Below are 10,429 nucleotides of genomic sequence, written 5' to 3' on the forward strand. Positions count from 1 at the left end.
TGCCTCACCCGGGAAGAGAGCAATGATGGTGCCAACTTGGGCCAGTGAAGCAACGTCCTCCACAACTAGATTGAAGAACAAAAAAAAAAACGACAGCAACTTGTCTGTTCCCCTTCCCCCAATTTCCCAGTGCTGTTCCCATCCCCCAATTCCCCAATAAAAATCTTAAAAAAAAAGCCATACGAAGCCCCGATTCGGGGCTCAGTCTTACAGGCTGTGTCCTTTGGTCTCGTTCCTATCTGACCTTGGTCTCATGAGCACTTATTTATAATCTGTGTCGCCCCTCTCATGTCCCATTTGCCCTTGCCACGCTGGACGTGACAAGCTCTTAACCAATGCGCCACTCGGCTGGCCTGTTTTTGCTTTTTGATTCCACATATAAGTGAAACCATATATTTGTCTTTCTCTGCCTTATTTCACTTAGCATAATACCCTCTAGATCCATCCATGTTGTCACAAATCGCAAGATTTTATTCTTTATTGTGTATAATATCCCATTGTGTGTGTGTGAATGCACACACACACACACACACACCCCTCTTTATCTAGTCATCTATCAATGGACAACTAGGCTGCTTCCATATCTTGGCTATTGTAAATAATGCTGCAATGAACATACGGGTGCATATATCACAAAAGGACAAATACTCCAATTTGATTCCAATTATATAAGGTAATTAGAGTACAGAAAAATTCAAAGAGATAGAAAATAGAATGATGATTGCCAGGGGCTGGGGGTAGGGGGAATGGGAGTTAATGTTTAATGGCTAAAAAGTTGCTAGTTAGGAAGATGAAAACGTTCTGAAGATGGATGGGGTGACGTCTGCACAGCCATACAAATGTACTTAATGCCACTGGACTATACACTTAAAAATGGCTACAATGGTAAATTTAATGTTATGTATACTTTACCACAATAAAAAAATAATTATGAAATATATGTTGATTAAAAGGAGACAGCGCAAGCGCAAGCCCAGGATTAGTGGAAACTGAAATATCAACAATGTTGGGTATGGGCAATACAGCATAGTGGGTTTGGGTTGGAATTCCTCAGCCAGGCTGCTTAGGTCAAATCCCAGCTCTGCTATTGTTCAGCTTCTTTGTACCTTCAATCCCCATCATTTGTAAAACAAGAATTATGATTTAAGATATTTAAAGTGTTTAGAATAATGCCTGGTATATAAAAACTTCTGGGTGTTAGCTTTTATTGTCATTAGAAGTGAGCTATTTAAGGTTGATTTTATAAATGATAAATATTTCATTTATTCTTCTTTTGCCAGAACTATCCACAATTGTCCCTAAAGCCCGCCTTTGTCACAAGATCCCCTGTCAACTGCTTCTTCTATCATAGGTAACTCCTGATTATTTGGAGTGGGGTGGGGCTAGTTCTAGGGAACACAGCCATACTAACTTATTCAAGTTACTAGTTACTACTCAAGTTACTAGTTCCATATAGGTACAGAAAAGAATACTTGGAACTCTAAAGTATTATGTTTCTGGTGCTGTAGTTGTCTTTTCTGGAAAATATTAATTTAAACTTTTGTTTTTGCATTCTTTCATTTCCATAATAAATTTCTCTGTTATTTTGGCTACATGTCTGATTCTGAAGAAAGTTTCAATTCAAACATCACCAACTGTGTTTTCTTCAGACATTTCTTCTCGCTTGCTTTCTCAGGTGGCTGATTGTCAAGCCTCATCCTTTCTGGCCTTTCTGGGCCACAGATGAATCTTTCTTTTATAACAGCATCAACTGCCTTTTCTAGCTTTCCAGTGCTTTTTCCCCACTTCGAGTGTTGGTTCTACCTTTGACTGCAAAACACAGGCATCACCCATGGTGGTAACCAGTTTTCTACATTTTTTTTTTTTATTCAGTCCTGGCTGGGGAACACATGAAATCTCATGGGTTCATCTATCATTTTCTTTTTGATTACTTTAATCTTCCTCTTCTGAGTTAACCCCATAATTCCAGTAGTAGTATGACCAGTTCATTAATTTCAGCTCTTCATCTGCCATCTCTCAAAACTGTGATCTGTGCCAATCATTGTTCCAACATTAATTCCCATGAAGCATAAAGGTGTATATATATATATATCCATTCTCTTCCTGAAGAATCTATAATGGTTCTGACATAATACTGAAATCAGTCTTAGTCTCTCCCAGAAACCATTAAGCTACATTAACCCACAAGCTTTTCTCCTTCTCTGATTTCTATGGTACCTATATTATATGTTAGGCTCTCCTCACCAACAAGTCACCACCTGGCAAAGTTTTGGCAATCCACTATCTATTTTGTTGCATGGCTAAGAGTTTATATGTTTATAAGAGTTTATAATTTTATGCCCATCAAGACAGCAACTTCCCTAAAAGAGAAATTATGCGTACAATTTCTTTCATGTTCTACAAATGTTATAGGGCATATATTTAAGAATTTATGTAAAGAATCATTTAAACTAACCAGAATTGAAAGCGGTATTGTTATTGAAGCAGAGAGGAAGGAAAGAGAATGAAAATTCCACTGAAATGGCAGAAAAGTGGAATCTAGGAGTAATATGGCAGCAACTTAAGGGCTCTGGCCAGCTACAGAAGCAGAAAGAACTATTTATCTAATAGCAACTATTAAACGTATTATTTATTTAATATTTACTAGGGTTAATGTCCCATCTTTTCTTACCTACTGGTAAGACAGTCTTAATATTTATTACTTCAAGGAGGCTTTGTAATCCAAATACTGGCCTGAGAAAAGTTGTTACTACATAATGCTACAAAATTAAAATTTCATCTGAGACTAATTTCAATGTTAATTGGGTTAAATTATTTCTTAAAATGACATATATATTATATATGCAATATATGAATAGTTTTATATATGAATGGATATGTATAAATGGATGGTTTCCAGTTCATTAAAACAAGTCATATTAAAACTGGACATTTTTATAGGAAAATATAGCTTTAAAACACATTTGGGTGAAAAAATTAGATGTTTTTCATAAAAAAAGGAAAAATATTTTTATTACATTATAATATCTTTGAGTAGATATATTTATTTAACTTGTTAGGGGAAAAGCTTGCTATAATCCTTTATAAAAGGACACTTGCTAAATGGCAGGAACTTATAAAACAACACTTAAATTAGTTCATTAAAATTGGACAAAATGTTTGAGTTAAAAAATAAAACAAACAAGACTAAAACAATGCTGACAAAGAAAATCAGAAGATGAGAAATACCAGATTAGATCTTGCAGTGTAGTATATTTCTTCTGAACTGTCCAAAAAACCATCATTGTCGGGCTGTTTAGCAGAGACCAAGAAACCCAAGTTATTTACACTTAAGACTAAAAGCCACAAATTCACAAAGGGAAACTTTCATAAGTGAAGTTAAGTCCTGCTAATGTAATTTTATTAAGGCAAAGTCAAATCATATTAAGAAGCATCTAAAAAAGCAACATTGAAACAACTTTGCATAACGCAGTTACTAAATTAGTATAGAATTTAAATACATGCAATGCCAACTTAAAAAGAGAAATAGCAAATCAAATCAAACTGCCTTAACAAAATACAATTAGCATGTATAAAAATCATGACTACTTTTTATTCTTAACCGTCTCCATCCTGTACATAAATGTCAGGCTTTCGTATTATATGATCCTATAAAGCATTTTGTTTTAACAATCCTTTCCTCCATGCTGGTAAACTGAATTAGAATAACTCCAAAAATTAAATGCTAAGGCTCCCTTTGTATGCTTTTGATCAACTGGGTTAAAATAAGAAGAAAGTTCCCACTTCTATCCTTATTACTTATTAACGTTACTTTCTTCTCATTATTAAACAGAAAAGAAAAAAATGTAACATAATCTGGAGCTCTGGCAAAGTAATTTCATTTGGATTAATTGTTTGTTTTTTAAGTCTTGTGTTTTATTCTTCCACAGAATATTAAGATCTCCAATATTTGCAAAGCATTTTGTTTCTAAGACTGACTGCATCTAATATATTACCATATATCTAGGAAGGAGTATATAAAACATCAACAACAAAAAAATGTCCATACAGTTAGCAAGCTTTAAATGAATGACAAACTTGATCTAGTATGTGTGCCTAGTCTCACCTCAGTTTTAGTTCCCCAAACAGATGTGACTCTACCCTGATGTTTAAAAAACTAGCTTATACTCTTAAAAGGCTGCCCATAAATTTAGTGAGAAGATGTGCTTTTATTAGTCCAACATTTTAGTTTACAACCATGGCATTTATCCTAATAAACACATACGTAAAAAGCTGCTCAAAACCCGAACAATGAAAATGAAAAAAAATTAAAGGACCAGCATTAAAAACATTTAATCAGAGAATGGTGAAACTAGTAAGTTTCTCCTAAATAATTTTGAAAATATTCGATCTCAGCAACACAGATTTATTTATTCTGAATTTCAGAATTACTTACCTTTCTATTTCCCCAAATGCTAATACTGAAAATATTAGTAACTAACTTTTTAAGTCAGTTACAATATATCATAAAGACTAATTAAAAACATTTATTTTCAGTGTTAACATTCCAAGACTACACTACTTACAAGTTCATGATGTGGTTCTGTCTCCTTCCTTAAAGGTGGATCAAATTTTACTTGGCCAACTGAAAAAGAAAAAAAGCAAAGCTATGATCTCCTTCTAAATTCTTTTTGTTTGTTTGTTTTGTTTCTATATTCTTAATAATATAATATTAAAAGTTACTCCATGGCAAAACACATTTAATTTTACTATCTACCATACATTAATCACAATCCAAATATTTAAATAAAGAATCTGTTAGCCAGAAAGAGCCCAAGAAAGTCTAAGCTCTTAAAGCATAACCTGTTAAATAGGCCTTTTCCATAGTAAAAAAGAAAAAAAAGAAAAAAAAGATAATTAGCAGAATTAGGTGTATGTTATACTCAGGATCTAACTTGCTACTTCATTGTGACCCAGCATAAAATAGACAATCTTAACTGGGGACTTAGGTGGGCAGACAGCAATTGAGGAGGAGTACTTTTGGAAGCCAGCCTGTAAGATGGCCTCTAATGGTTCCTGTCTCCTCATGATGATCGTAAACTTGTGTAGTCTCTTCCCACATCCCCAGGGTTGGTTTATGTAACCAGATAAACAGGGCAGAGTGATGGTGTATCACTGCCAAGGTCAGGCTTCCGTCATGGGCTCTGTCTATTGGATCCCAGGCTCTGGGGCAGTCCTGCTGCGAGCAGCCCCCTAGGCAGAGGCCTATGGGTAGGAGCTGAAGCCTCAGACTAACAGTATGCGAACAAGCTCGGAAGCAAACCCTCCAACACAGGCAAGCCTGCAGGGGACTGCAGCCCAGCTAACTTTCTGACTGTAATGTCACGACAGGCCCTGAGCCAGAACCACCCAGCTAAGCTGTCCTGAATTCCTGACCCTCAGAATATGTGTGAAATAAGTGTTTATTGTTTTAAGCTGCTAAACTTGGGGATAATTTGTTATATTGGGCTGTCGGGAAAGTCAAGACGTATTTTGTCTATGTTTTTCTTTTTTTGCTTTTCTTTTTTTGAGCTAAGCCATCCTGCCACCTGTTGGCAGCTCAATGGCAGCTCAGCTCGGGCTGGGAATCGAATGGGCGACCCTGCTGCTCAGAGCTCGCACTCTTGAGCGAGCTCTTAACCAACTGAGCCACTCGGCTGGCCCTATGTTTTTTAAAGGTCATTTATTTATATAAAGAACAAAAATCAATCAATGATATATTGCCCGTTTTGTTCGATAACCTTTTGCCATCTCTCACTGAGCTTCATAATTCCTCGTTCATAGAAGGACATGCCTTTATTTGCGAAAAACTGAACAAGGTGCTGATTTACAGCCTCATCTGAATTGAACGTTTTTCAGGAGTTTTGAAGAGAGTGCAACAAGTGGAAGTCTGACCACACAAGGAGTTTTGAAGAGAGTTAAACAAGTGGAAAGTCTGATGGCACAAGGTCAGGCGAGTATGGCGGGTGTGGCAACACATCCCATCCAAGCTCCAATCATTTTTAACAGGTGATCAAACTTGTGTGTGGTCTCGCGTTGTTGCGATGGAACACAACTCCTTTACAATTAAGCTCTCGACGTTTCTGGATGATGGATTCGTTCAAACTGTAAAACCCCTGACAGTACACATTCGAATTGATTGTTTGGTTCCTTGGTAGGAGCTCGAAAAACACGACACCTTTAAAATCCCACCACACTGAGAGCATAACCTTCCTCTGATGAATGTCTGCTTTCGATATCGTTTGAGGCGAATCATCATGTCGGGACCAAGACCGTTTGCGTACCACATGGTTGTGAACAATCACTTCTCATCACCAGTTATCAGTCGCTTAAAAAAAGGATCGTTTTCCTCACGTTTAATGAGCATATTGCAGATGTTTATATGTGCCGTCAAAAGAACTTCTTTGAGTTCATGCGGAACCCAAATATCAAGCTTGCTTATGTATCCCAGCTTCTTCAGGTAATCGTGAATGCTTGAATGATGGATGTTCAATGTTTCTGCAATCTCTTGTGTCGTGTAACGTCGGTTTGACTCGATCAATGCCTTTATTTTGTCATCATCAACCTCGGTGGGCCTCCCTGACAGAGGAGCATTTTTGAGATCAAAATCACCAACACGGAATTTCGTGAACCATCGTTGGTACTAACGTTCTTGGAGAGCATTGTCACCGTAAACTTTATGCAACTTTTCACAAGCTTGATGCGCGTTCTTCCCTTTATGGAAGTAAAACAGTAAAATATGGCAAAAATGCACAGTTTGGTCTACCATCTTCAACTTGTTGTAAAGTCTCCAAAACTCAACCAAATCGCTCAATTTTATTTTTAAGAATGAAGCTAGAACTGTCAGCTGTCAAATGACATAGCAATAAAATAGATGCGAATGACTCTGGTACTTCCAAAAATGAACTAGTGCCATCTGTTGCAAACATGCGTCATGACTTTTCCAACAACCCAATATAAACTAGCTAGAGCAGACATAAATCAACTATACTACAAGTCATCTTTTTCCTTGCTATTCTAATGGATTCAATGTTTCAACCACCTTTATCTTTTCATTTCTATATATCATTATCTGCTTTTATAACCTGGGTACAGCATTAAAGACCACTGAGATAAAAGCAAAGGCACAAATATAAAGCATTAAAAAGAAGAAAAACAGACAGTCCCAAATACATTACAGTTCAACGAGTAAGAGCTTCAGCCAAAACAGTAATTCTCAATCAAGGTAGGGAAATGAGTGAAACTGCAAAGCGTAATCACTTTTAGAACTGTTTAGATTTTAGCTTAGTGTATGATTGTGAATGTTAATACCAATTATAGCAGACTATGAGATCTGAATACTTAATAGGAGGCATAAGTAAAAAGGTTGAGAAACACAGCCCTATAAGATCACCTATTGAATGGCTCTCATCTATGGTCTACACTTATCATCAAATAGCAACTTCATCATCAAATAGTAACTTTTTTTTTTTAGCTGAACCATCCTGCCACCTTTTGGCAGCCCAGTGGCAGCTCGGCTCCAGCTGGGCATAGAACCGCTGTTGCTCAGAGCTCAAACTCCTGAGCGAGCTCTTAACCAACTGAGCCACTCAGCCAGCCCTCAAATAGTAACTTTAATAAAGTTACATGAGGACAGTTTTGTGCATCCCTCTGCCTTGTGTTATTATCACAAGTGACTGTATAATCACTGAGTGCAGGGGTGCAGGGATGTTCTCTTAGAGTAACTGTCATAACAAGCACTGAACCCTGACTGTAGCAGGTACTCAGTACCCCTGTATTCTGTCCACAGAGCCTGACTCTGTATTCTGTGGGTGTACCTTCCCACAATGGGGGGCCCCTACAGCAAAGTCCCTATGGAGGTTCATTCTTCACGCCTTACACTGGTGTCACTCTTCTGTTCTCTTCAGATTCCCTAAAGTTATGACAAGTTTCTGCCACAGGATCTTCCTGTTCAAATAATTGTTGGTCAATTATTTGAAGCAGCACAGGGCTACAGTGCTGTTTATGATATTCTTAATAATGTCAAAAATTTCTACTTATCTGTAATTGTCTATTCGTCTTGATCTGTTTCCTCTACCATCTCTTTGAAAGTATGTCTGTCAAGCCACACACCATAAATTTACATTTTAATATCCACATGAAAACTACTTTTTAGCTTCTCTGATCAGCTCCAACATTATCACTCGCTGACCCTTCATTAGCCATTATGAGTCAAAACTCATCCTACTGTGGGAGACAAGCAGAGCCCCAGAAGGATGTCTTCTTAAAGCAAGTCTTTGCTCATCACATATAACTGAAGGCAGAGGGGGCCTCCTAAGAGGGAAAGAGTAACGTCTTTCTGCAAATGAGTCAGTTTTTACATATATGTTGGTTGCATGGAGAGATACCACATAATTATAAACATAAAACATTATCAAGAGGAACAAATACATACAATTACTAAAATAAATTATATAGTCTGTCTTTATAGTCAACAGCATTACTATTATATATATCTCACATGAAATCATAAAACATCCTAAGAAATCAGATATTAGAACATTGCATAATATTTAAAAGCCTCTCATATCAAACCCACACATTATTAAAAATGGTTTCAATCCTGTTGCTACCTCAACTATGTTTTTCTAAAATACTAAAGGGGTATGACAACTTTCTTACTGACAAACAGGCAAGAATGGAAGATGTCTCTCATGTATTACCTGCTCCACCAAAATGAGGGCACTATCAGAATTTCAGGAAAATTGGGGTATAGGACTCTAGTTTCAAAGAGCATATGCATGCATATACAGTTAGGAGTTAAGAATCACTCATATTAGTAAAGGATGATCCAGAAGTAACTGTACTTTGCAATAAAGGGCCTGAAAAATATAATTTTTTAATAGAATCAGATAACAAGATAAAAAGCACTTTAAATTAGATTTTCAGCAGTATCAAACACTAAATTGTGTAAATCAACCACAATCTCTGATCGCCTTTTGTATTATTAAAGAAATGACAAAGACATCTTGCCATTACTTCCTGTACATTAAAAAAATAATAATGGGAAATGCGCATGTACTAAGGTTGCCATTTTCAGAAAAATACTTTTGGGTGACATTAGCAAATTTAAATCATGTGACTTCAGAGGGAGCTTTAAGGGTAACATTATAAGGTCACACAACTAATTGTTGGCAAACAAAGTACCAAATCCCAGTCCCAGGCTTTTTGTACATGCATCATACTTTCTTTCAAGAGTTTCCTCATTTTAAGAGTATTTCCAGGTAGCACCAGCACAAAACTGCCCAAGAACTTAATATACAGTGTATGCACTACCATAAAACATCAAAGGAAGCTTCACAAAGGATTTCCGGTTTAAAGGCCACACCAGTGTGCTGAGGTGGTTTCTGAAAGGGAGCAGTGTTTGTGACAGACCAATAGGCTAGAAGTCAACAGACCCAGGGTTTGCTGTTAACTTAGTGTATGACTCCACCCCACATTCTATACACTAATAGAATGAAATCTATTCATTCTTCATTTCATTTTTGTTTTTTATTAAACGGTAACAGTGTCTGACCCTACTTAACTTTTAAGATGAAGAGATGGATTCATCTTAATTAAAGTATGAAATGTATTATTATCGTCATTACCAATCTAGCCAAAAATTGGGAACAGTTTCTTAACAGTAACTACCTTAAGTTATCGTATTACCTAATGTCGCTAAGGTCATTTTGGATTTCAGGTCCCTAAGGATAAATCTTCAGCTCACAGAGAAGTGTTATCATAAGCCTGATTGCACTAAAATAGCATTCTAAGTCATAGAAAATTAAGGCTTCCAAGGAGAAAAGAAAGAGTTAAAGCACTATGATTCCAGAGATTCCTGTTGACAGTTTATCACTGGTTAGTGACATTACTGGATTCCATGTGAATGAATCAATGGTCTGTCTCAGTGAGCACATAGCTTGGTTGTCCATAAGAATTACATGACAAGTGATTTTTAAAGGTAGATTCCTAGGTTGACCCAAGACCTACTGAATCAGGATCTGTGGAGAAGTGGTGCCTGGGAATCCATTTTTAGAGGTTCTCAGGTACTCAGATGCTAAGCCAGTTTGCAGACCTCTATCTCTCCTTGATTCTCAAAGTACGGCACTTGCACCATCAGCATGTATTGGGTTGTCAGAAAAGTCATAACATATTTTTTCTGTTTTTCGTTGCAAAAATGCGTCATGACTTATCCGACAACCCAATATATAACCAGGGAGCTTGTCAGAAGTAAAGAACCTCAGGTCCCATCCCAGATCTACTGAATCAGAAATTGCATTTAAACAAACTCTGTGGGTGAGTTACACACACATAAAAGTTTAAGATGCACTGCCCTGATTTATTCTATTCTGACCATTTTAGGAATTTTGCACCTCTTTCCAAACAATAA

The 10,429-nt window shown here is 36.8% G+C and overlaps 1 protein-coding gene across 2 annotated transcripts in view; it reads right to left on the reverse strand.

Moving 5' to 3' along the window:
* Positions 1-10,429, reverse strand: part of MAP4K3 (mitogen-activated protein kinase kinase kinase kinase 3) — a 58,813-nt gene that overhangs the window by 47,667 nt on the left and 717 nt on the right. Inside the window, exons 2-3 of one of the 2 annotated variants that reach the window (XM_019647825.1) lie at positions 4,566-4,624; positions 3,229-3,291 (exon numbers count right to left, since the gene is read on the reverse strand). The gene's annotated coding sequence lies outside the window, so the exon portion shown is untranslated. The remainder of the gene's footprint in view (positions 1-3,228; positions 3,292-4,565; positions 4,625-10,429) is intronic. The other variant, XM_019647826.1, reaches the window with a different exon arrangement.

This window comes from Hipposideros armiger, unplaced genomic scaffold (genome assembly GCF_001890085.2).
Source record: "Hipposideros armiger isolate ML-2016 unplaced genomic scaffold, ASM189008v1 scaffold_116, whole genome shotgun sequence".
NCBI lineage: Eukaryota > Metazoa > Chordata > Mammalia > Chiroptera > Hipposideridae > Hipposideros > Hipposideros armiger.